At 43.7% G+C, this 27,828-nt stretch overlaps 1 protein-coding gene across 3 annotated transcripts in view; it reads right to left on the bottom strand.

Moving 5' to 3' along the window:
• Positions 1 to 27,828, bottom strand: part of TNR (tenascin R) — a 383,580-nt gene that overhangs the window by 142,102 nt on the left and 213,650 nt on the right. For 2 of the 3 annotated variants that reach the window (XM_081012038.1, XM_081012039.1), the window contains exon 2: positions 26,775 to 26,875. The exons of the other annotated variant lie outside the window; for it this stretch is intronic. The gene's annotated coding sequence lies outside the window, so the exon portion shown is untranslated. The remainder of the gene's footprint in view (positions 1 to 26,774; positions 26,876 to 27,828) is intronic. 3 annotated transcript variants of the gene reach the window in all.

Genomic DNA, 27,828 nt, shown 5'->3' with positions numbered 1-27,828 from the left:
TGCACCTCACAACGGTTGGGAGAAATGTTTTTGCCAAAAATCTCAGAAACCTCATCAGGAGGGCTTTAAACTGACTAATGTGGGGGAGGGAGACAGTGCTCCTGAAGGTAGGAGTCTATCAATTGATGAAGATGATCATCCAAATGTCATAGACCAAATGGAGCAAACAGCACACAGACCTAGTGGTGGGAGGAAAAAATCCTTAAATAAGAGTCACGGGGGAATGATTAATGGACTTCAATGTCTGTACACTAATGCGCAAAGCATGGGAAATAAACAAGATGAGCTTGAGCTCTTGGTACAGCAAACTAAATATGACATAATAGGCATCACTGAAACCTGGTGGGATAAGTCCCACGATTGGAATGTAATAATGGGGGGATACAATCTATTTCAGAGAAACAGACCAGACAAGAAAGGAGGAGGAGTGGCGTTATATGTCAGGGATGTGTATACCTGTGAAGAGATCCAAGATTTAGAACCTCAAAGCCAAAATGAGAGCATTTGGGTCAAAATTAAGGGAGAGAAGAATAACAGTGACCTCATTGTGGGAGTTTACTATAGATCCCCAAGCCAAACGGAGGACATAGATGATGCCTTCCTGGAACAGATGGCCAAGCATGCAAAAGGAAGAGAGATAGTAGTAATGGGGGACTTCAATTACCCGGATATTTGTTGGATGTCAAACTCAGCCAAGAGCATAAGGTCAAACAGATTCCTCACTGGCCTTGCAGACAACTTCATTGTCCAGAAAGTGGGAGAAGCAACAAGAGGAACAGCCATTTTAGATCTGGTCCTAACCAATGTTGATGACCTGGTTAGTGGGGTAGAAGTGGAAGGATCATTAGGCGCGAGTGATCATGCTCTTCTGAAGTTTACTATACAGCGGAAAGGAGCAGCCAAGCATACTAGGACTCAATTTCTTGACTTTAAGAAAACCGACTTCATAAAACTTAGGGAAGTGCTGGGTGAGATCCCATGGACAGTAATACTAAAAGGAAAGGGAGTTCATGATGGCTGGGAGTTTGTTAAGAGGGAGATAGTAAAAGCACAACTTCAGGCAATACCAATGAGACGGAAACATGGAAGGTGCCTAAAGAAGCCAGGGTGGCTATCTAAAGAACTTTTAACTGAGTTAAGATTAAAAAAGGATGTGTACAAAAAATGGAAAAGGGGGGAAACCACCAAAGAGGAATTCAAACAAATTGCCAGCACATGTAGACACAAAGTCAGAAAAGCTAAAGCACAGAATGAACTCAGGCTTGCTAGAGAGGTTAAAAGCAACAAAAAAGGCTTTTATGGGTATGTTCATAGCAAAAGGAAGAACAAAGAAACAGTGGGGTCACTCAGAGGAGAAGATGGTGAAATGCAAACAGGGGACACAGAAAGAGCTGAACTCCTCAATGCCTTCTTTGCCTCAGTCTTCTCCGATAAAGAAAACAATGCCCGACCTGAAGAATTTGAAGCAAATGATTCAGCAAAGGAAACACAGCCCAGAATAACTAAGGAGATAGTACAAGAATACTTGGCTAGTTTAGATGTATTCAAGTCTCCAGGGCCAGATGAACTGCACCCAAGAGTATTAAAAGAACTGGCAGATGTGATCTCAGAACCACTGGCAGTCATCTTTGAGAATTCCTGGAGAACGGGCGAAGTCCCGGCAGACTGGAGGAGGGCAAATGTTGTCCCTATTTTCAAAAAGGGGAAAAGAGAGGACCCAAATAATTACCGCCCAGTCAGTCTGACATCAATACCAGGGAAGATTCTGGAGCAGATCATTAAGCAAACAGTCTGTGAGCACCTAGAAAGGAATGCTGTGATCACCAATAGTCAGCATGGATTTCTGAAAAATAAGTCATGTCAGACTAACCTGATCTCGTTTTTTGACAGAATTACAAGCCTGGTAGATGAAGGGAACGCAGTGGATGTAGCCTACCTTGATTTCAGCAAGGCATTTGACAAGGTGCCTCATGATATTCTTGTAAAGAAGCTGGTAAAATGTGGTCTTGACTATGCTACCACTCAGTGGATTTGTAACTGGCTGACTGACCGAACCCAAAGGGTGCTCATCAATGGTTCCTCTTCATCCTGGAGAAGAGTGACTAGTGGGGTGCCACGGGTTCTGTCTTGGGCCCGGTCTTATTCAACATCTTTATCAACGACTTGGATGATGGACTCAAGGGCATCCTGATCAAATTTGCAGATGACACCAAATTGGGAGGGGTGGCTAACACCCCAGAGGACAGGATCACACTTCAAAACGACCTTGACAGATTAGAGAACTGGGCCAAAACAAACAAGATGAATTTTAACAGGGAGAAATGTAAAGTATTGCACTTGGGCAAAAAAAATGAGAGGCACAAATACAAGATGGGGGACACCTGGCTTGAGAGCAGTACATGTGAAAAGGATCTAGGAGTCTTGGTTGACCACAAACTTGAAATGAGCCAACAGTGTGACGCGGCAGCTAAAAAAGCCAATGCAATTCTGGGCTGCATCAATAGGAGTATAGCATCTAGATCAAGGGAAGTAATAGTGCCACTGTATTCTGCTCTGGTCAGACCTCACCTGGAGTACTGTGTCCAGTTCTGGGCACCACAGTTCAAGAAGGACACTGACAAACTGGAACGTGTCCAGAGGAGGGCAACCAAAATGGTCAAAGGCCTGGAAACGATGCCTTATGAGGAACGGCTAAGGGAGCTGGGCATGTTTAGCCTGGAGAAGAGGAGGTTAAGGGGTGATATGATAGCCATGTTCAAATATATAAAAGGATGTCACATAGAGGAGGGAGAAAGGTTGTTTTCTGCTGCTCCAGAGAAGCGGACACGGAGCAATGGATCCAAACTACAAGAAAGAAGATTCCACCTAAACATTAGGAAGAACTTCCTGACAGTAAGAGCTGTTCGACAGTGGAATTTGCTGCCAAGGAGTGTGGTGGAGTCTCCTTCTTTGGAGGTCTTTAAGCAGAGGCTTGACAACCATATGTCAGGAGTGCTCTGATGGTGTTTCCTGCTTGGCAGGGGGTTGGACTCGATGGCCCTTGTGGTCTCTTCCAACTCTAGGATTCTATGATTCTATGATTCTATGATTCTACAGACCCTGATGCAAAATGAATCAAAGCTACTTGTCCTGCCTTCTTGCAGAGGAACTCCTTCGACCTTGGCCAAATTTGGCAGAATGTTGCTTTTATGCTTTGTTTAAAAAAATATTATTAAAGCAGAGCAACCTTTGCTGAGAACCAGCTGCTGCCTGTAAACTGAGCACTGCAGGGGGAGAATAAATTACCCATATAGACAGTTCCACGGAATGGCGTGAGGAATGCAGCAAATCACATAAAAAGCTGAGTGAGCCCATGGCCCCAAAGAGAGGTTGTAACGAGGAGCACATCATGTTACCCTAGAGCTCAAATGTTCAGCCTTCTTATTTTAATGCTAAGTATGTGGAACATGGGAATGGGCCCTGGGCAGCTTGACCTCCACTTAAGAGGCAGAAGCATGCACAGAATGTAATTTTCTTTGACTGCAGGCATTTTGGAACTGGATTCTGAAACTCCACAGGCAAACTCTAGACCTGCCCGTTGTCAAAGGTCTTGCTTTTCAGATGGCCTCTCTTCAGAGCTGATTCCCATTCTGGGGAAAGATCAGCTCCCATTTGTTCCTGGTTATCTTTGGTGAGCCCAGAGAGTCAGTTCTTTGCAAAAGTAGCTGCTCACCTGCTCTTTTCAGTGTGTGTGGATGTGTGTGAGGGCATAGTGGCAGACTTCACAAACCTCATGCACATTCATTTACTGTCCAGGTTCTGAAAAACGTGCTAGCATGTGTACCGCTCAAGACCCACACATACTTTTTTCACCATTCAGGGTCACATTATGTCTGGGAACCCCTTCTTTCTTAGAAGTATAGGTGGGTGGCAGAGGGGGAATAGGGAGTTTAGAAAGGGGTGGCCACAAGCACTGAGCCAAAAACAGACTTTCACTATGGTTGAAAAACACTTCATAGTCCTCTGACTGGATACCTTCTATGTCCAGAGGGAAACTTCACAGGGTCTTTAAAGTGAAGGCAGTAAGCCTGAAATGAACATTTGGTGTCTTTGCAAGTAATGATGTGATAAGCACCTAAATCTTCAAATGTTTAAGTGTGTCTCATTTAGTGTGAAATTAAAGCTATTGTTCTGTTGAAGGTATGCAATTACTTTACTCCCTCTGACATAAATATCTAGCATAACTAAACCACATTTTACTGACTGATTTCAGCTTTCAAAATAGCTAGAAGAGGACAGAGGGGAAAAGGACTGGCCAGCAAATACATAAAGAGAGAAGAGACAGAGTGAACCTCCCAGGTGTATAATATGCCAAACAGCAGCCCGTGCAAGCTTGTGAGGGGTCAGAAGGCAGGTGATTGATGGTGCCAGCTTACAGTACAGCATACTTGCCAAGTAACTGAGTTGCTAACAAGTACAGAATGTGTGCATTGCAGTAGATGGGTGTTACAAAGAGTACACACTGAAGACAATTCTTGAAAAAAAAGTAGTTTTGTAGTCCAAGCTGAGAGGGGGGGTAAGAGGACAGCTCACATGGTAATGATGGAAACTCATTGTTTATAGACATAAAGATGAAGATTTGTTCAAATGCCACAGTGATATTTCTACCATTGCTAATTCTACTTCAGCTGGGCCAGCATGTTCTGAAAGTACAGTGCTGTGTACACAATTTAATGCTCTGTGATAGGGGAAGGACAGGCTAGAATAAATTGTACTGCAATCTGAGCTATATTATCTTCCAAAATTAAGGAACTTAAAAGAGGTCATGAAGGCCAATCTTTTCTCAGTAACCATGTCATCATGCACAGGTGACATATAAGCTTTGGATAGGCTTTATGCTATATTTTTCATCGCAGCCATCCTGTCATATTTATTCATAACATAGGGATCTTCAGCCATGAGGTATTCCCATAGACTATGGCTCTTGCAGATAGTTCATGGAATGCCTGTAGTTTTCAGTAGTGTAGTTCAGATTTGAGGTTGCACTACAGTTTCAGATATTTTTTGCTCCATGACTAGATACTCAGAAATCTCCTGATATGTGTGGCTCCCATCAAAACCTGACAAGGTCCATTCCTCTTGCTTAAAATTATCCAAAGCTCCACAGTTTCTCTTGACTATGTTGCGTACCAATTTAACTCCTCTAGGTTTGAGGGTTCTTCTCATTGTTCATGCCTGTGCCTTGTGAAAATCTGATTTTACCCCTTATTTGAGGCTTGGTTAAGCAAAATCTCTCTTTGGAGTTTCTGCACGTCTGATAAGATCTGATTCAGTGGGTAAGATTGGATTTTCACATGGCACAGCTACAGAACAATGAGAAAAGTCTCCCGGCCCTGGGGGAATTAATCAGTACACAATACAATCAAAACATGGGTCAAGCAAAAGTGTAGATGAGTCCTTATACATAATGTCAAACCATGGCTTGTTCATTTGACTGCATTAGTTCTCTGAAGTTATAGGTAGCACTGGGAAACATATGTTTCAGATCATATTCAGATTTAGTCCACAGCTGAATGAAGATTCCCCAGACTCGGGAGCAAAGAAACTTCGCAAACTCGGAGAAGCTCCTCAACCTGATTGAGTAAACATTTACACAGACTCTTTTTATTTCCTTTCTGCAAGGAATTCCCTTAAACTGTCACCCTACCTCACCCTAGCCAGTGGTGGACTTTGGGCTCTCAAATTTCAACCACTCATTGTGCAATGCTAAAATTCTGTACCCCATTGTTTTTGGATGTTCTGTGGTGTTTCACCTAGGGTAACTGCACCAGCCACACTACCCTAAAACCACCTCTGCCCTAGCCTTGCCTGCAGTTATATACATGGGTCAGACAAGGTGAAGCTGTCGCTTCAGGGGGCAGGGGATGGAGCGGCCCCTGTCCCCCAATTCCTCTCTGAGTCAGTGTCTCCTGGGGACAAATATCCCTCTTTCCTTTTGCTGCTGGAGGAGCCTGACTAGAGAAAGCACGGAGGCTTTTGCACACTAAAATAAATGGTCCTTGCCTAAGGGCTTCTCAGCCTCATTGAATGTGGCAAGGAAAGCAGAGCCCTTTGTTCAAGCGAACTATCAGAGCGCCATCTTCTTTCGGGCAAGCATGAAGTTTACTGTTTAATTCTATAGGATCAATTGTGAAAGCATCCTGAGGCTGTTAAAATGCATTTGAACTTTTCAAGATGATTAGTTCAATCCCAGAGTGGAAAAGAAAAAGTACAGTAAAGATCCTATTATAATCTAAATTCTCTCTCTCTCTCTCTCTCTCTCTCTCTCTCTTGTCTGTTTTAAAAGTCAATCCCACACAATCCGGCAACTCTGTATTTTATGTTGCTGAAAACACATGTCTTTACAGTTTTGTGCCAGATTATGGGGAAGAACAGCAAATTTTGGGAGTGCTCAAAAGTGCTGGGCCACTCACAAGCATATTATTTTATTGTTTACTCAAAAAGTATCATAGCATTGTAGAGTTGGATCATCTAATCCAGGCATGTCCAACTTTCAAAAGACTGAGCTCTACTTCCACTATAAAAAAGCTTTCAGGGATCTACCAAAGTTGTTGAGCTTTTTTTAGAAAGTCGACTACTTCTTTAGGCAGTCTACCGCGATTTACACCCCGCAATCTGCCAGTAAGAAACATTCAGACAGAAGAGCATTTCAATACCTTGAGTGCTGGGATAGCTCAATCAGTAGAGCATGAGACACTAAATCTGAGGGTTGTGGTTTCAAGACTTATGTTGGACAGAAGATTCCTGCATTGCCAGGGTTTTGACTAGATGACCCTTGTGGTCCCTGCCAATTCTATGATTCCATATAATCTTCATTTTTCATTTCTCCCCTGGAAGCCTGATCACTTGTGTTTCTAATGCTTTCTAATTTATGAGAAAGGAGAGTTAACAATGTTTCATCCATCTATCTGTTGAGGGCAGTGGTCTGAATTCAATAACATTTGAAAGAGAAATGAATTTGTAATCATTAAACCAAGCAATCAAGGTAGAACAAACTGTTTTCTGGGCTTTACCAGCCCAACTTGTACAAATAGATATTTTCCGTGCTTAAAAAATATGAAAACATCACCCCTGAAGTGACTGTGTGTTTTGAAGGGAGGGGGTTTTTGGGAATAGCTTAGTTGAGTAGGAAAGTTGAAAATAACGCCAATATATTTCACATCTGGCAACCAATGTGCCCCTATGGTTTCAGATAGTGCACGGGTAGGTGAGTCAAAAAAGCCTGAGACACAAATTTTCACGGCCCTCTTGCGGCTATGGTGGCTCATTTACCAAAAACAATGCAATTAGCGTCAGCTATGGGAATGTATACTTGATTCTGACTGAACTAAGCCTCCTAGGAGAATTGAGTGTGCACTTCCAGAGTTACCATATTTTTCGTCCCATAGGACGCACCTAGTTTTTTTGGGGGGGGGAAATAAAGGAAAAATTTTCAAAATAAGGTTACTTGCGTGGCGAGTTCCCGCCCCCCACCAGGATAAATAAAGACACGAGACACCATAATTTAAGGTTAAATGGGCGAATTAGGCCACAACTTTATTGAATTCAGGAATGAGAGGCATTAGCTTAGGCATTGGTCCTATCGACTATCTGGCTCCAGCCCATTTGCTGGAGACACAGGAAGGGTTAACACCACAGAGGGGGAGTCTCCTGCTGAGGCACGTCAACTAGGAGCTCCCCCGGGTCACCGCTCTGGGGCGTGCCTTTGGCCCACACCTCCATAGGCTTCGGACAGGGCCACGCCCCCCGGAGTCCTTTATCGGACCACCCTTCGTTCACTGGGGGGAGGTGATGGCGTTCCTCCCCCCCCACCCATCCTCTTAACCCCTTCTTACCAATGCCTAACCGCCACACGAGCAATCGCTCGCCGCCAATACTCTCATGCCTGAAACCAATCACTTATCCCCTTTGCTATATCCATCAGCCAAACATCATTTCCAGCATCCGACAGATGCACGCCATCAAACCGGTAGAGGGCCTCACAGTATGCCCGGGTGTTCAATTACCTTCCCGCCCAGGGCTGCCACTCTACGCACCACCGCCCAATCCAAGGCTTTCCTAGCCCTATTCATGGCTATCGGGCACCTGCAGTCTCTCCAGACCCGCCTCTCCATCAACGAGGCCCAAATAATTGTGACGTTCGGGTAAGAGGCCTTAAGCTCCTCAAAGTCACTAAATATGTGCCACTGCAAATCAACTGCCTTTCTGTAAGCTAGGTCATTTTCTCCTAATTGTATCAGTAAAGCATCTGGGGGGCCCTCTGCTGCTGCTCTGGCCTTAATTGTGGGCAACATCTCGGCCCAGCGCATTCCCCTCTGAGAGACCCAAGATAACGTGATGTCAGACGGTAAGCCAAGGCCGAGCCCCCTCTGCGCCGGCCCTAAATAGGGCAGGCCACGCCCCCCAGCCAGCCGATTGGCTGGCTGAGGGGAAGACACACCGGGATTCCCCTGTTCTTGCGGGGGCTGAACCAGCCCCCGCTCACGTGGGGGTGGGCGTGAAGCCTGCAACCCCACCTCCTGGGCAGGCCGGAAGTGGCTTTGCCAAAGAGAGCAAGAGAGATGCCTCCTGATTTTTTCTCTTTCTTGCCAGGACTGTACTCCTAACCCCTGCCTTTGCTGTCACATTTCAGTCTGATTATTCTTTCTATACCTCCCTGCTTGTTCTAAGATCGTGGAGTCAAATTCCAGTAACTCCTTTGTAGAGGCAGTGGAAACCCATCAATTTTTCTTTATTAAGGGAGAGTGCTGTAAATCAGTGTTCCCTGAGGGGGATGCTGCACTGAGCAGCAGAATTGACTGAGAGTCTCCCTCCCAGCCTCTCCTCATGCTCTGGTTTGGTGCATTAAGCGATTGTGCCTGAATCTGCTCAACACTGAGCACAAGAGGAATGTTAAGCAGACTTGTCCTGGCACAGCATCTCTCCTAACAATGAAGTCATTCTTGAGGGTTTATTTTTATTTTTTGCAATTCTCACTGGAGCTTCCTAAAACCAATTGTTGCTTATCTGCCTTATCAGGGACAAGCTGAGCTTATTCTTAAGCTAAAAAGACCTCCATGCAACAACCCTCAAACTCCCCCAACCGCCTTCTCTGCTCTTCCCCCCTTGTTTTTGCATTCAAGCAGTTCCCCTTGAATGAGGCAAGCGCCTCATTTTACATGAGACGGGGGCCACCGGCCTTGACAGTAGAAGCCACTCCTGAAATACTTCTTATTTATTAGGTGTCTGCAGGTGGAGGTAATGAATGAACGAACAAATGAATGAATGAGCGAGGCAGTGAGCAAATGAATGAATGACTAAGAGGCTCAGGACAGCAGTTCCAAATGAAGGTTGTCCAAACAGATAGCAGAACAGCTTCTGCAAAGTTTGTGTGCTCTCCTCTCACATATCACACAAAACATGTGCAAAGTGCTAATGCAAACTGGAAATTATGTTTCCCCAATCCTAATGACATTTCAAGCTGCATCCCATTGACCCACTGGGAGATCCCACATCTCAGCATTCAACAGGATGGCCATTCTTGTTTTGCTCCCTTAAGTGAGAGCTTTGGAACTTGCAGGAATCTAATCTTTTTGTTCACAGCTATTACACAGAACTACAAATTTAGGGCTGCATTGACTAGTCTTCACCTTACAATTTCAGGTCGAAATTAGCAAAATCAGCAAGGAGGAAAATTTCCCTGAAAAAGACTTAAATTGCCTGTTTGCCTTTGTCACAGAGAGATGGGAAGTTGAGGGCTAAATTACAGAAAATGCCAAAGATGTTTTAAGTTTGACCTTGGGTTGCAACCAGAGGCCCCCATGCTCCTTTCTGCAACTCTTCCTCTTTCCTCCGGACTTCCTGAATATACAATCAAGGTGGGTGTTTGTTTTGCCTCCGCCACATCCTGATTCAGTTTAGGCCTCTGTGCCAATTGCACAAGCAAAGATCTAGAAATCCTTAGCCAAGTCCTGTGCTAGGTGTCTTCAGTTGGAGTTAGCTAGTGAAGTTCCATGAAGTCTGCGCAGGAGAGGTTTTATTAAGAATGTGAACTATGAGACAAGGAGGGAAAGCAGGATGGTAATTTAAGAAAATACACATGAAAGAACTAGGTAACTTATGGAAGACTATTGGGGAAGGGTCATAGCTTCAGTCCCTGGCATCTTCTGGTGGATTGGGAATGTCTGCAGGGTACAATCCCAGACCCTCCAAGTGTCTCTATTTTCCAGGGATGTCCCTGATTTACAGAAGCTATCCCAGTTTCTGATTTGATCCCAGAATGTCTCATTTTTCCTTAGGGTGTCCCTGTTTTCATTGGAGAAATGTTGGAGGGTATGCAATCCTAAACTACATAGACCTGAGGTATAAGGCAGCTTCCTAGAATCATAGAATCACTGAATGGAATGGGCCCTGAGGGTCATTTAATCCAACCTCCTTCAATGGATGGTCTATTGGAGAGTCTCAGCATTCACACAGGTAGGGACATCCAACATAGATTGCAGCACACAGTATACTTCAGTGGCCAAGGTAGGAACAAAGGAAAAGAGGCACTCCATTCATGGTATTTGCCTCCATGTGACAAGCTGCCTGGAACAACCAATGGAGGTGAGGCTGGGAAGGTGTTAATGAAGGAAGCTCCTGACAGACAGAACACATCCAGATTCTCTTTGTCAGATTCTCTACTCAAAATTGACCTGGTTACTCCCCAATAAATGGGCCAAGTCCTCAAAAAAGAGAGAGAAGCATTCTTTGACACTGCCAAAAATGCTCAAAACTCACAGTGCATAGTTTTGTCTTGGCCTTAAAACAATGCAAGTTTTCACCATGGGAGTCATCTCAGAATTGCACTTGTGGAGAAAAAGGCTACATTGTCTTTTCAACAATTGCATTTCCCTTCCTCTGACTTCCCAGATATGTTGACAAAATAAAAAAGGAAAATGTCATCTAGGCCTTACATCTTTAATTAGTTGGCTCGTTTCCTCATCAATTGGAGAAGGGATGAGCAACTTAATTTGACTTCCTGGTGCTTTCCACTCCTGATAGTGATGGGCCTTCTGTTATGTTTCTACATTGTTGGATGGATTGAATAGAAACCCATGCTCCTCCCTCTGCAAATCAAACACGACGTATTTGGTGGCTACTACATCCTGATTAAACAAGAAGGATACACTTTGATGCCTAGCAGGTAGCCTGCTGCTTGGATGACTCAGCCACTGGTGCTGTCTATTCTGAAGTAAGGCTTGCTTTTATTTCTTGTGTGCATGCTTTAATCTCTCATTTTCTAGGTCAACTAAGAGATGTTTTGACCCTGAGGCAATGTTTCTTGCATTCTGCATATTGAAAGTTTCAACTTCCCTGAGTTTCTTCTTCCCTTCTGGTGGGAGAAGTTCCTGGTTTCATTTCAGAGGGATTTATGTTTAGTCTGCTCATTCCTTCATTAGTTCTTTCTTAATTGCCTTATACCTTTATATAAAAAGGAACAACAAATTCCTTTGCCCTTGGGCAACTTTGGGAAGACCAAGTCCTCCTCTTAGGCTTAGATCTGCACAGCGGGGGGGGCAGCATCCTTGCAGTCACACGTTGCTTTCAAACCCTACAAAATGCAGGGTGATCTAGGACTAGGCAGGGTAGACTTCAAACCTATGGGATCTACTTTGTTTCTTCCCTAGAACCACCAAGGTCCATCAAAAGCAGCCAAGCAGGCTTAGTAACCTTCGGGTATAGGGCGGAATAGAAATTAAATAATTAAATAAATAAAAATAGTTTTTGGCACCCGTGCCAGCTATAGAGCTGAAATGGTGTGCCTGAATGGGTTCCCAGGCATCTGTTGTACAGTAAGCATAGCCAAGAAACAGAATTCTGTGTTAAACTGGGCAAATGAGGGTTTGGGGCTATGCAGATAGGAGCCGCTTCATCCTTGATGACTTCTGTTAGGATCCAGGGCACAAATGAATTGGTTGGGCACCATTAAGGAGGACAAAACCTACCCACCTTTCCAGCACTGGGATCTCCAGGAGCAGATCTGGCGCTGCCCACGAGGCATCTCTTTGTCATGCAGATAAACAAGCTGCCTTCCGTTCCTCCAGTGAAAAACGAAAAACACTGTGCAATGAACAGTTCCTCCCTCCATCCTTTCTCTATCTTTTTGACAAACATTTTACAAGTCAACAATCAATGTGTCTTCTTCTTCTTCTTCTTCTTCTTCTTCTTCTTCTTCTTCTTCTTCTTCTGTCACTAGTAGCCGAGTAAGATTGTCTTCCATAAACATGGTTTTAACAATGAGTCCATAAGTTCCTTGAGTCAGAACGACTGAATCTGTATCCACGGCCCATGTGCTGGTTCATGACTAGGGGCTTCTAGATTTCATGATCCTGCCTCCGTTACCATTTGCCAATCGCCATGGGACTTTTGGGGTTTGGGTTGGGTTTTTGGAAGACACCTGTGCGTGAATTTGTTTTATGTGTGTAGATCAGTGCACGCTGACCAACGCACAGTCTTCGCAGCAGGGCTCTGTTCCGATGGCATGAAGTAGTCACGACGAACCGGTAGATCCCATCTGCTGCAGCCTTCATCTGCCTTCACAGCCGTTGTAACATACCACTTGTTATTATCCACCTGTTCTGCAGTTGAGAACTTCTTGGATCATTCTTTGTCTAGCTCCTTCCCTTTGACCTTACCACCTTCGGTGACCCTGCTGCGAGTACAAGCTTCCTGACGGCTTCGCTCACAAGGGTCATAGGAACGTGCAAGCCCACTCACTACGACAAGGTGATGATCCAGCGAGTGAGTACAATGAATGTGTACATTGACAATGGAAGGAACTAGCTTTGGTGTACGTTTATCACAGTTGCATTCCACCTGACCTCCTGGGATTTTAGAGTGACACCCTTAGGGATCTATCCTGTTTATATTGAACCCTGTAAGGTAGACGAGAGAGCCCAAAGAAGCAACTTTGCAGAAAATAATGTTCTTCTCTTGACAGTAGTACTTTCCACTTAAAAAAAAAAAATCAAGTCATTCACAAATCTGTCTGTTCTAGAACTTAGATCTCTGAACTGAGTCATCATTGTGCTATTGGCTTCTAAGCAATTGACACTGAGAATCTCTCAGCTTGCTCCTCAAAGGCAGTGTAGATTCTGGTGGATCAAGGGCTTTAAGCAGCACATGTGATGTTTAGTCACACATTTTCTTTTCCTCTTTCTCAGAGTTGCGGGTGGGGGGGAGAGGAGTCTTCTTAATTTCTCCCCCCTCCAGACACAGTTCTTATTGTCTCCTACAGAGCTGACCTTGAATGTTCTGTGCTGCCAACTGCTACCCAGACTACTAGCTTTTACAGTAGACCAAAGATATATATATATTTTTTAAAATTCTTAACTCCAGAAGTCAATGCCTGTTTCTAGATCTTCTGCCACATCACTAGCTTCCTGGCCCTGCTGCTGCTTACTGGGAGGCGGCAGGGAGGCCTGGGTTATGCATTCTGGGTGTGGATATTAGGAGGTGTTCAGTTACTCAAATCTGTTGCTTAATGGTTAGTTAAGCAACTGAGAAAGTATGGCATAGCCCATAGGCTAGGGATGGGGAAAGTTTTTCAGTCTAAGGGGCATATTGCCTTCTGGGGACCTCCCACTGGCCACATGGCAGCGATAGTCAGAGCCAGAGGCAAAAGTGAGCAGAGCAACCGGTAGGGCTGCCACCACTCCCTTTGTTCCAGGGGAACCCAGAGTCACAACCCAGGGAGAAGGGTGTGTCTCGTTAACCTGGCAATTCCCCCCCTCTACAAGCTGAAACCACAGACTTGCAGACAGAAATTCTCACGGTAGAGCGTAACTAAGCGGAAGGCTAGGATCTAGCTATTCCCTCGGAAAGGCACAAATACCAAACAGGTTCTTCTTTAAAAGTTTATTTTAAAAGAATAACACAAAACATGTTGAAAATCAACAGGCACTTCTTATGAGTCTTACAAACAAGAAAATAAAAACGCTGTATAATCTAACTAGCTTTACATACTCACAACAATACTCAGTTAGGGTAGTCAAAGTCTTTTCAAGCATCTGCGTACTGAAGATGTCTGAAGATTTCCATCTCAAAGGACGAAACGACGGCTATAGATGGATGTTACAGCCGGGCATCTTTGCAAGTTGCAGAGCAATGGCAGAGAGCAATTCACAAACAATTCCTTGATCCTTTTATTTACAATTCTTACTTTGCGTCGTAACTTGTTAGCCAATCAGAAAGTCCTAATTGATCAATTTACCCTTTTGCAGCTGGGTCAGTTTTAGGTTCGAGCCCTTTTGTGTGGTAGGCTAGTTTCTACACACACATGCACATGCACACGCACATGCACACACACAGAGAGCTCTATACTCCATCTAGGCAAGAGGCAATGTCAGAGTTCAAGGAGACATTCCAGCCATTCAAAAAAACTCTGAGTGTGGAACGTGGCCAGGGAGGGATTTGGGCCTGAGGTTCCTCTCTCTTCCCAAACCCTGGATGGGACAGCAGGGAGACAGATCTCCAGGACACTGAACCTTTCATTCAAAGCAACTGCTGGTGGAATGTATCCTCTACACCAGTTCTCTCAGAGGCCTCTTGCTCTGAGTCTAGACCCATTCAGCACGTGGTGCCAATGTGTGGGAAAGTGTCTGGAGACCACCAATTATGCTTGAGGATGCTAAGAGATGGGTAGGCACTCTCCAAGGGGTCTGAAATCTGTGACAGTTTGCTCAAGAGCTGCCTTCCCATGACTTCTGCAGCTGGAAAGGCTTTCCCTGCTGTGCAATAATGGTTTTTTTGTGGGGTGGGGGCAGTGTGTTCATAGCATTTGCTCTGGCCTCCATCACCTTCACTGTAGCAAACTTGTTACTGTCCATTGTTGTGAAAACTGCTTTGTCTTCTAGAAGTGTTATAAGTTATTTTTGGTTTACATCTTTGTTGCAAAACTGCTTTAAAAGGAAAAAAAGATAAACACAAGAAGTCTTATCTTTGACCAAAATGACCAAAACTAGTCTTTCAGTTATAGAAAAGCACTTCTTGCTTATCTCGGATTGAAGAGCAAGAATCTATTGTATTTTTCTCTTTCCAATTTTTCTGTATTCTCATGATTTTGTTAGCACTTATCTTTCCTTCTTTATTTCACAGCTGCCTGACCATTTAAAAGAATACCCCCAGCTTCCCAACTATGTGTGGCCAGCACCATAACCTTTGCACATTAATGTACTGGCTCCTAGATGACTCAGAGAGAAGTACAGATGCCCAGTAAGTTTAAATCCTCAACTAAATGTCCGTTATCATGAAAACACAGTCTGGGCCACAGACCCTTCTGCTGCTGCTGCAGGCGGGAGGGCTATTGCCTCAGCACACTTATATATTTATGTATGAAACCTCCTTATACACCCTTGCAACTGACTTTTAATTGAATTTCTAAGACAGTGGTGGTCTCCATTTTAGCCAGTGTGTCAAATCAGAAGCACAATATAGTGCCACAAAATTGCACCCTATTGCACATATTATGGTCCACTGAGTTGGGGAGCAGGCCAGAGCTTAGGCCTGATCTGAGGTTGCATAATGTGCTGCACCTCTTCAGATTGCAACCACAGTTTTCAATTATCTCCAACATCAACCCCTCTCCTCCCCCCCAACAAGTAGAAAACCAGCAAAGTGGGCCATGTGCTAGGCTAGAACTGTCTGCACTAGTAGTGTAGTTGCAATGAGTCTTTCACACGGGAGAACACAGGAAAGTGGTACCCACACACCACATGATCTAAAGTTGCAGAATCCACTCTAACATGGGCTCACCATTCTGCCAAGTCTTCTTGCTGCAAGTGATGACCAGGCCTCAAGGGCAGACTACTATGTGGTCTGACTCTCTTCCACAATCAGGCCCACAACACTCTCTCCTCATGCCACACCTCTAAGTGTGCCTGTGCAGGTTGGCTGCCCATATTCAGAACAATTCAATTGTTGACAGGCAAGTCTACCAAAGACCAGCCTCCCCCACCTCAGGTCTGCCTTTGCCCAAAAGAGAATAGCTTTGTGCAAATTAAATATTATGTCAGACATTCAGTTACTGTAATCCAAAAGTTTGGATTCACCTAGCAAGAACTCTATTCATCAATCGTTTGAGACCAAACCAACTCGTGGACCTTGACCTGATGATAGTGAACCATGCATGTGGATCTGCCTTCTTGAAAATCTGCTATGGTCTGAGGATTCATGCAACGAAAGCTATTCACAACTGCTTTGCTTGAAAATGTAAGAGGCTAAGCGAATGTGTGAAAAGCTCTGGGTGAAAAGCTCGTGGAGAGCTTTGAGGTGCCATTTCTCACCTGGCCCCACAGTCAAAATCTCTTGCAGCTTGAGGCAAGACACTATCATATTGGATGAAGTCAGGCCACAACTTTATTGACTCCAGATGTATGAGATTTGGCATAGGCATTAGGCAGACCCCACCCCTTCCGGCACACTCGCCAGAAAAACTTACATTTTGGGACCAACCAGAAACGAGAGAGTTCCTGACCTGCATCAACATAGCTACCTCATTCAGTGCTCTCTGAATCAGGGTCTCTATGGTATGTGGCTGGCTGCTGTGTGAGGTGGGATGCTGCGTAAAATGAGGTGTTGTTGTTGTTGTTTAGTCGTTTAGTCGTGTCCGACTCTTCGTGACCCCATGGACCAGAGCACGCCAGGCACTCCTGTCTTCCACTGCCTCTTCTCATATAAAGTAGGAAGGCAGGAAAGCTTCTTTCCTTCCTCACATGGTGCTCCCAGGCACCCATGTTCCTGACGCTGTTAGTTCTGGGTTCTCTCCTCTTGTGGTGCCCCAGATGTCTTATTGTCCCTCCATGGATTGATTGCTCCTGAAACACACTTGCTTGCAATCTACCAGAGGATTGTATTTCCCCTTAGTACAGCAATTGCCGAACTGCATGTCACAGGAGAACTAATAGCTTTCCATGAGTAATTAAATTCTGTCCTCCCCCAATTGAGGAGGCTGCCCATTGCATCTGTGCATGATTTATTGTTCTGTCCTTGTCGCCTTTCTAATTAGCCACTTCTGGGGTGGGAGGGATTATTTTGCCGCGTGGTTAGATTATTCTGTCACTCTTGATGCAGAGATAGGCAGCAGAATCTGCCCCCTCCACAGGAGGCTGGCACTAGTGATGTTGTACAAGTCACTGTTCTGAGCTTGCTTGTGCCAACCAGGAGGTGTGGTCAAATAGGCAACTTCTGCAAAAAGACAGGAGATGTGTTCATCCGACTGTGAGTACCTCTTTCTCTATGTTCACTTTAAAACAACACCTTTTGGGAGTGAAGCATGACTCCAGTTTTAATTCAGAAGGAAAAACTGTGCCTTTGGCTTTCAGAAGTTTTGGAAATGGTGCCAGCACCTGTTGCCCCTGAAGCAATCAAGGGCAAGACTGCGACCTCCTGTTTTCTTGAAATGACGCCATTGCAAGAACAACAAACATACTCATTGTTGCCCCTGTGGTTGTCTCTACCAGCAGCTGCAATGGCAAGTATTATAATTCTGGTGCCTCTTTGTATTATGGGGCTCTCAACCCTTTTATTAGAATAACTGTTTTTCCTAACGTGGCCGTCATCACCTCATTATAATTCCATTACCTTTCTCCATCCCAGCTCCATTACCTTTAACAACAACTGCCTTACAATCCATTATCTTCCTTATCATCTCCTGTGCAGTTGTTATCCTCACCTCCTCGTTTGCAATCATCACCTCACCACAATTACAGTCCCATTATCTTTATCACTACTCTGTTACAGCCCTAATTATATCCATTACCATTTTCCTATCTCTCTCTTTCTTGCAAATCCGTATCTTCACTAATAATAATAATAATAATAATAATAATAATAATAATAAAAATCCTCATCTCTCTGGCCACCCCATTGCAACTCAGGCATCTTCTTCATTTTATCCATACCTGTAGGATAGTTTCATACTTGCAATTATTTTCTCATTTCAAAATTATTGTCATTCATTGTCGGAGTTGTCTTCGTCCATTGCTGTTTTGCAAGTTGCACTTGGTGCATGGGAATCAGAATTGAATATGACAGGCACACTATCTATTTCATTCGCCCCCCTCTTGGTGCTCCTTCCATATTGATAATACCTTCACCTTTGTTGTCATCATCTTTACCATAATCCAACATTACGTTCACCCCTGTTCTGGTCACAATTATTTCCATTATCCTCTCTGTTATCATCTCCATTGCAAATTGTACAGCAGCTTTTTCATAATAATCTGTGTCCCATTTCTACCAACTTCTCTTCCAGCCGAACATGAAGCTCCCGCCACCTCTGTGTTTCAATGCCATTAGTTTAATCATCAATGGTTCTCTGCCGTATTGCCATTCCATTCCCTCATTATCCCTCTTACAGCCAGCTGCTCCTGCACGACAGTGCTATTTCCCCCCATTTGGTATCCATGTTATAATTTTCTCCAGTTGCAATGGAAAACACCTCCAACACTCATTGTGCTATTAATTAGCAATTTAATTCTTCAACATGCCTGACAAATACCAAGTGCTATGATAACTATATTCACTTCAGACCTTCCTCAGCATTGCCCAAGGTCCTCTCAGATCTCCTCCATAACCTCAACAACACCTGCCCACAAACTATTATCTTTCTCATCTCCTGTTCCTTTAGATCACGCAATGAGATCTTACTAATCAGGGATCATGTGCTGAGTGTGATAATGCCATGATGCGAAGAAGTCGGTGAGATTTGGTTATGTTCCACCCTTTATTCAAAACCATCCTCCTCCACTGGCATTATTCTTTTGCCACACTTTGTGGCAGATTACTGGTATCTCCTGCCTCTGTCACCAGTATAGTATGAAAAGCCCAGGGAGAAACCATTGATTAACTACTAAACAAATTAGTAAGGCCCTGTCCTAAACATTCAGCACCAGGAGTTCACAGACAGAAATAACAGTTTGGTGTCCTTCATTTCTGCAATTTATTCCAATAGCAGGATTTATTCTTCCAATACCGGAAATGTACTTGGCTGCAACTCTAATTCAAAACTGCAAACTCTTCTGAGAGGTGCCCCAGCACCCATTTGCCAGCTACTGTTGTACTCAGAGTGCAACATGAAATCCTTTCACATATGTCAGCGATTTGGCAGGGTGCAATATTCTCCTAAAGCCTCTGTTTTTTCTGCCTTGTTCTTTTAGCAAAGTTGCCACAAGAAAGTGAATGCTACCAAGTAAGAGTCTTCCTGGCTTCCCACACCTCACCCCACCCCACCCCACCCCACCCCACCAACCATGTGTTAGAAATATTTACCTTTATGAATTGGGACACCTTTTCAATTGATCAAAAGGTTTTTAGTCAAATAGTACAACAGATTAAGTGATTAAATAGTGCAGTCCTAGAAGACATGAATATAATTGAGAAAATAATAATAATAATAATAATAATAATAATAATAATAATGGTCCTTTTTATAGTATAATTATTTCCCCCTGAAATTTGAGAATTTTGGCAAGCAGCTCAAAATCTGTCATTTGTAATTGATTGCTTTTCCATTTAGAAACTGAGGATAATCATGAATCCAGTGAATGTGTTTGGAAGTGCCATTCATTTACATGATCATCCAGTGCTGCTTTACACAAGCATGTGCACTGATGTGGCCATGCTGTGCATATGTGCCATGCCTCCTGTCATACGTAAGAGGGGGGAATCACTTCTTTTTACCGCATGTACCTTGTGTGCTGAGCTCAGTTGGGTCCCTCTGTGCAAAAAACCTGCCAGATTCCCTCTCGCACATGGTCTGCACCACCTGGCTCTTGGAGCATTAGCAGGATACCCTGAGGCTGGGATGAGTATTTGTCAATCTCAAACAAACGAGGAACTTTATTTTGATTGATTGGTGGCATTGCTTGACCACACTTCCTCCCACAGGAGCCCAGGGTGGTTTTCAACATGGTCAAATAACCAATTACAACAACAACAACAACAATAAAACCACACATTTAAACTTATCTGCCAAAAACTTTTCAACCAATTTCTTTTGTAATGCAGCAAACAAAAAAATACAAGTAAAAGATGCAGAATTACCTTCAGCATCGCAAAGCCCAAGCAACAGATGCGCCTTCGAATTATGCCCAGAGATCATCAGGGCATTATTTGTAGCTCTATAGAAGAGGAGCTACGTTAAGCATTTTGGCGTCAGGCCTTTCAGAGCTTTATACACCAGGACCAACACCTCGAATGGAGCTCAGCAGCTCACTGCAGCCAGTATCCTATGTTTTCAGTATCAGTGAAATGTACTTCATTTATTCGATTCCTTAGATTTATCACAAGATCTCAGGGCAGCTCACAAGATGAAAATACTTCCAATCTGTTGCACTGGTTTGTAGCCTTGTGGCTGCATTCTGCACTAACCACCTTGAAGAGTAGCTCCACACAGTGCATTGCAGTAGTCCAGCTGTAAGATTTACTAGAACATAGATGGCTGAAGTAAGGCTATCCAAATCCAGGGACAGCCATAGCTGACAAACCATCCAGAGCTGGACATAGGTATTCCCTGCCGCTGAAGCCACTGAGGATTCTAGCAACAGCATTGGATCAATATTAATTAATTACTTACCCCCAATTACTTAATTAATTCCCTTTTATATATCACTTTCCAGCCTCCCCTCTGGAGCTCAAGGTGGGATATGTGGTTTTCCCCTCCCCAAGTTATCTTGCAACAGCAACCCTGTGAGGCAGGTTAGGTTGAGAGGCAGTGATTGGCCCAAGGTCACCAGTACCTGGGGGTTTGAACCATTGTCTCCCAAGTCATAGTCTACAGTTCATAGGTTCCCCTTGCAGAACAGGTCATCTTTGTAATTCCCATTCACATGAACTCCCTACCAACAGCACCTCTCTCTTTTCAGGATTCAGTCTCAGGGTTTGTTGCTCTCATGACTGTCTCCAGACATTAGTCCACTCTGCAGAGTTTGAAGCAGGCAGTACCAGGCAGCAACAACTCCCTGGAGGATAGCGGTAACAAGAAAGGGGTGGAAAGTGCCAATAGAAGAAGAAGAGTTTGGATTTGATATCCCGCTTTATCACTACCCGAAAGAGTCTCAAAGCGGCTAACATTCTCCTTTCCCTTCCTCCCCCACAACGAACTGTGAGGTGAGTGGGGCTGAGAGACTTCAGAGAAGTGTGACTGGCCCAAGGCCACCCAGCAGCTGCATGTGGAGGAGCGGGGAATTGAACCTGGTTCACCGGATTACGAGTCTACTGCTCTTAACCACTACACCACACTGGCCCACATAGCCAGCAGAGAAAGGAAAGGCAGAGAAACAGAAGCAATAACAGGTGCAGCCTTAATCTCCTACCAATAAGCCCCAGATTCCACAGACTTTCAAAGTAATTAAGGCTGGGCAGAACAACCTGCCTCTGCTACGTGGCGTTTTAACCATAGACGGCTCCTGCAATTTACTCCACAGCAAGAGGGTGGTAGTGTTTACTGATTCCATACTGCATCATAGCCACCATATCTTGGGGTGTGCCGATCAGAAGGTTGGCGGTTCGAATCCCCATGACGGGGTGAGCTCCTGTTGTCCGGTCCCTGCTCCTGCCAACCTAGCAGTTCAAAAGCATGCCCCCCCAAAAGTGTAAGTAGATAAATATGTACCACTCCGGGAGGAAGGTAAATGGCATTTCCGTGCGCTGCTCTGGTTCGCCAGAAGCGGCTTAGTCATGCTGGCCACATGACCCAGAAGCTGTATGCCGGCTCCCTCGGCCAGTAAAGCGAGATGAGTGCTGCAAATCCAGAGTCGTCCGCAACTGGACCCAATGGTCAGGGATCCCTTTACCTTTACCTTTACTGCATCATAGTCACCATATCTTGGGGTGTGGATTTTTCAAGGAGGGATGGCCTTGATCCAGCAAGAATAGTTAAAAACAAACACCCTCCCCTTTTCTGGATTGGAGCAGTTCAGGATGTGAAATGAGAGTCTCATGCAAGCTGCTGGTGGGCTGGGGAAGCCGCACTAGATGCCCACTTCAAATGCCCCAATGTATCTCAGGCACAACATCTCCCTTTCTTTACTGGAAGTCTCTGTATATTTCCAGGGTGGACCCAGGTCCTGTAGTAAAGCAGGGCTTCCACATGGAGAATGTTTTCACCTATGTCAAAAGTTGTGTGGTTCTGCCCCAGATTCTGGTGAGGGTGGAACTCTGATGCACTCCTAAAGATAACTAGCCTAACTGAGGAAAATTAACATAGGCTATACTTTGATCTACATAAATGACATTTCCCCCTCCCAGAGTTAAGAGAATTACACATGAATATTGGTGGCTTGGGGTGTTTGAATAACAACACAATTACCGTTTATATCACATATTTGAAGTTTCAAAATACTTCTTATCTCGGTCAGCCCTGGAAAGCAGAATAAAATTAGCTACGTATTGCAATGGAAAGGGGGAATGGAAGTTGAGAGGATAACGAAATATTGGAAGGGAGAAAGGCACCAGAGTCGTGGAAAGAAGCCTACATAACACTTATACCGAAAACAGAGACTGAAAAGACACAGCTTAAGAACTACTGCCCCATATCGCTGCTTAATGTGGATTACAAAATTTTTGCAGATATTTTGGCTAAAAGATTAAAAAAGGTGTTGGTAGAAGAAATTCATAAAGACCAAGCGGGCTTTCTCCCGGGCAGACATCTGTCTGATAACATGAGGAATATAATTAATATTCTAGAAAAACTACAAGTGAATATCAACACTAAGGCAGTTTTGATATTTGTGGATGCAGAGAAAGCCTTTGACAATATTTCTTGGAGTTTTATGAAGAAGAATCTACAGGGGATGGGGGTAGGTCAAGGGTTTGAAAACGGTATAGGTGCAATTTATTCAGAACAAAAGGCAAAATTAATTGTGAACAATGTAGTGACAGAAGAGTTTAAGATTGAGAAAGGGACACGGCAAGGCTGCCCAATTTCTTCATTGCTCTTTATATCGGTCCTTGAGGTTTTGTTAAACATGATAAGAAAGGACCAAGAGGTTAAAGGTATACAAGTGGGAGCTAAACAATACAAACTGAAAGCATTTGCTGACGATCTAGTATTGACTTTACAGGAGCCAGAATCCAGTACTAAAAGGGTATTGGAACTGATTCAGGAATTCGGACAGGTAGCAGGTTTTAAGCTGAATAAAATGAAAACTAAGGTTTTAGAGAAAAATTTAACTGTGAATGAGAGAGAGAAGTTTCAGGAGGAGACAGGATTAACACTGGTTAAGAAAGTGAAATATTTAGGGGTTAACATGACTGCCAAAAATGTGAATTTATTTAAGGATAATTATGAAAAATGTTGGATCGAAGTGAAAAAGGATTTAGAAATATGGACAAATTTGAAGTTATCACTGTTAGTTCGAATTGCTGTGATAAAAATGAATGTGCTGCCAAGGATGTTGTTTCTGTTCCAAACATTACAAATTTTGGATAAGATGGATTGTTTCAAGAAGTGGCAGAAAGATATTTCCAGAGTTGTCTGGCAGGGCAAGAAGCCTCGAATAAAATTTAAGATATTAACTGATGCTAAAGAAAGAGGTGGATTTGCCCTGCCAGACCTTAAACTTTACTATGAATCAGCTGCTTTTTGTTGGCTGAGAGAATGGCTGCTACTTGAAAACACTGACGTGTTGGACCTAGAAGGTTTCAATAATGTATTTGGTTGGCATGCATATTTGTGGTACGATAAGGTAAAAGTACATAAAGCGTTTAAAAATCATATTGTTAGAAAACCATTGTTTAATGTTTGGATAAGATATAAAGATTTGTTAGAAAAGAAAACCCCAAGATGGTTGTCACCAATGGAAGCGAAGGCACAGAAAAAACTCAATATGGAGGCCAAATGGCCGAAATATTGGGAAATTCTGGAACAAGATGGAGACAGACTAAAACTGCAGAGTTTTGAAAAATTGAAAAATAAAGTGCGAGATTGGCTCCATTATTACCAAATAATGGAGGCATACAATTTGGACAAAAAAGTTGGTTTCCAGGTGGAAAAATCAAAATTGGAAACAGAACTGTTAAATCCAAAAATCAAGAATTTGTCAAGAATGTATAACTTGCTGTTGAAATGGAATACTCAGGATGAAACAGTGAAATCAGCTATGATTAAATGGGCACAAGATGTTGGACATAATATAATGATGGCTGACTGGGAACAGTTATGGACCACAGGTATGAAATTCACGGCATGTAATGTCCTAACAGAAAATTTAATGAAAATGATTTATAGGTGGTACATGACACCAGTCAAGCTTGCAAAAATTTACCATTTGCCCGGCAACAAATGTTGGAAATGTAATGAGACTGAAGGTACATTCTTTCACCTTTGGTGGACATGCCCAAGGATTAAGACATTCTGGGAGATGATTTATAATGAATTGAAAAAGGTATTCAAATATACCTTCCTGAAGAAACCAGAGGCCTTTCTCCTGGGCATGGTCGGCCAATTGGTGCCAAAGAAGGATAGAACTTTTTTTATGTATGCAACAACAGCAGCAAGAATACATATCGCAAAGTATTGGAAGACACAAGATTTACCCACCCGGGAAGAATGGCAGATGAAGTTGATGGACTATATGGAACTGGTGGAAATGACTGGCAGAATCCGAGACCAGGGAGAAGAGTTGGTGGAAGAAGACTGGAAAAAGTTTAAAGACTATTTACAGAAACACTGTAAAATTAATGAATGTTAGAAAAATGTTGGAATGAAATTATATGGCTTTGGTAGAAATGTTACAAGGAATTAAGTATAAATAGATTAATAGAGTATTAAAGGAAAAAATAAGGTTAGAATGTGTTAAGATAATTATAGGATAGAAAACAGACGAAGATGGAAAGGAATTGCTGAAACAATTAACAGAAGTGGAATACAAAAAGGGAGGTGGGAGGAGGTCGTGGAAATAAGTGAATGAAAGATAAGATATTGAAATTGTTTGATTTATTTTAAACTGTCTTTGTTTTGTTTTGTTAGTTTAATGTATTTAATGTGTTCTATGTGTCAATGTTATGTAGTGTTTTTTTATTGTGTTGTATTGTATTGTATTGTTTTTGTAGTGTTTAAATTGTTAGAAAAGTAATAAATATTAAATTTTTTTAAAAAAAGGAAGTTGAGAGGATAGTGCCTATCTGCTGAGTCTATGGTTGAGATGAGATTCAAAGTGGGCCCACACGGCTCGTACTGTTAGACACGGCCCTCAAACCAGCTCAGCACCATTAACTGCCCACAGAGAAAGCATAGCCACCCCATAGCTCTTCAGCACTTTGCCACCTTACTTTACTTGTTGCTGACGCCCCTAAATCAAATTTCTATCTGGCTTAGAATGCAAGCAGGACTAAAATTGTGGATGCCAGGTGGAACCATGCACATGCCTCACACACGCAAAGCTACGGCCTGGGACAAATGCACCTTTTCGCCCTATGAACACGGTCGGTTCTCTAACATAACTGCGCAAATGTCTCTACTCCTTGGAAGCCTCTTTACGTGATAAATTAAACCAAAGTTTCTCTGGAGACCATAAAGCAAGGGGAGGAGGGAATGTTTAAAAGAGGAAAGCATACCAACAAAATAACTCATTCTTAGAAGAGTTTTGCACAGTCTCAGCTGTTTATCATACCCACAGCAGGCACCTCACAAAGGAGAAAAAGAAATATAGAACATCTGGAAACCTCTGAAATTAAAAGGAAGCCCAAGTTTGTGTCTCCTTCCACCAAGCAAAGAGTTATGGTGAGTACTGTAGGGACATGGCTGTGTTTTATGATAGGCTTTTGAAGCCCTGGAAATGTTCAGTTAGGTTAGTAAATAATTCAAAAAATGATTTGTGCCAGCCCATCAGAGATCACATAATGCAGGAGTAGAGCATGCATTCCCCGGCATGAGTGAGCACAGTAATATGCTTTTATTGCCAGTCACGTAATAACCCACGTCCTTAGGTACCTTATTAAAAACAACATTGTTAGTGCTGTAGCTTCCTCATGTCAGCCACGTTAGGCCTTCTATTCTGCGCTTATGCTTTGTGAAATCCAACACTGGCATTAGGGGGTGGCACTTGTGGGCAGCAGCTGGGGCCCCAGAGCCCTGGGAGGGGGTCCCACTACCCCTCTGGACTGCCTCTGCTTGCTTGCTCACCTGCCTGCCCACGCAGTAGACGCTGCGGCTTGGTATTCGGACCCAATTGTTCCCTGGCATCTGAAAGTGGCAGGGTCTGAAGCTGGGATTTAATGCGTGCTCACCTTTAACTCCAGTCCTTCCCATTCTCTGCATGACCAGTTCTTCTTTATACTGGTTTGGCGGGAAAGGAGAAGCACACTGGGTATATAAAAACTAGCCCTGCACAACCTGTGACCCTTTGAACTAAATGCAACCCACACGTCACACATCGCAGCCTTTAGAGATGCTTGCTCTACATTTGGATGGCGAGCTGAATTTGGTGGGTCTCAAGCTGCACACGCTTTATCTAACTGCAACACCAAGGAAAGGAGATGGAGCCCACATGCAGGGGGGCTCCACAACAGACTGGGATCCAAGAACCTAAAGGGGACAAGAGTCCCGTCATTACGAATCCTCCAGGAGGTTTAATGAAAGGCGGCAGGGATAGTGTGGAGAATGGAATTCCCTTCTATGTGGACCTCGAGCTTCTCCCAGAACTAAAGAGACAAGTTGCTACACACTGAATGATGGGAGGAAAGGGGTGGGGAGAATCAAGAAGGCCCAGTACCTGCTGAAACAGGCTGTTTGATGTTCACCTCTGTGACTCGTTCCTTGATTCAGTTCTCCAAAGCAAGCAGCCTCTTTATCAAGTCAACACTCCACAGCCGCCTAGAGAGAGAGCAAAGAGAAAAGGAAGAGATTAAATCTTCTCATTCAAAGGGGGGAACAAACTTTATATTTTGGGAGAGGAGGTTGCTCTTTTTTTAAAAAAAACAAAACCATTCTACTAAGCTGAAAGAATGTTCAAAACTGCCAGCCTTTTCTTCCACACATTGAAAGTACAAATGGCACCTTTTCATGTCTGAATTTACTCCCCAACACTTGTCCATTGTCAGTGGGGTGTATGGGGTGTTAAGATATGAACTTAGGATACCCCACTGTCGAATTTGGGAACTGGAGAGCTATCAGGTTGCAAGAAATGTGTTATTTTTGGCTATTAAACCAGGGTCACAACAAATGTGGGTTAGATGTTCTCTTCTGAACCTGACCCTGGGATCTAAGATGCAGAAATTTACCTTGTATTTCACCACCAGGGAAGTACAGACAAATCAGCCAGACTAGCAAGGAAGTATATTGAACAATGATAGGCCTGAGCAGGTCATGTGGTACTGTTGACCCTTATAAAAGTTTTCAAGTTAGGCATGCTCACCAGGTTGAGCAAAGTTGGAGGCTGCTATGCTGCGCCCTGTGATAGGCTGCATTTCCCCCTGCCCTTTTGCAAGGAACTTGATTCTATCTGCTACACCCAACCCACTAGCGTGGTCTTTGCCAATCTGATATACATGTTTTGGACCACCTCTCCCACCAGACTAAGCTAGCAGTGCTGTTGGTGCCTGGAAAGCTGCATCAGGCTGGCAAAGACTGCACTAGAGTTTCTGAAGGCTTCCTAAGGCCTGGCACCTGTTATGGGGGCAAAGACTGGGAGTGCAGGGAGTGACAGGTTAGGGAGGTGGCCTTGATAGGGCAGAGCCTGGGTTACTCGTGTGTGGAAGAGGGAGAGGGAGCAGCACCCTGTGAATCAGGTTTCACAGTTTGTGGTGGGCAAGAAACTGGATCCCATG

The sequence above is a fragment of the Podarcis pityusensis genome, assembly GCF_964106645.2.
Source record: "Podarcis pityusensis genome assembly, chromosome: 6".
Classification (NCBI taxonomy): domain Eukaryota; kingdom Metazoa; phylum Chordata; class Lepidosauria; order Squamata; family Lacertidae; genus Podarcis; species Podarcis pityusensis.
Note: the sequence above shows the minus strand (reverse complement) of the source record. Positions and strands in the feature narration are given on the sequence as shown.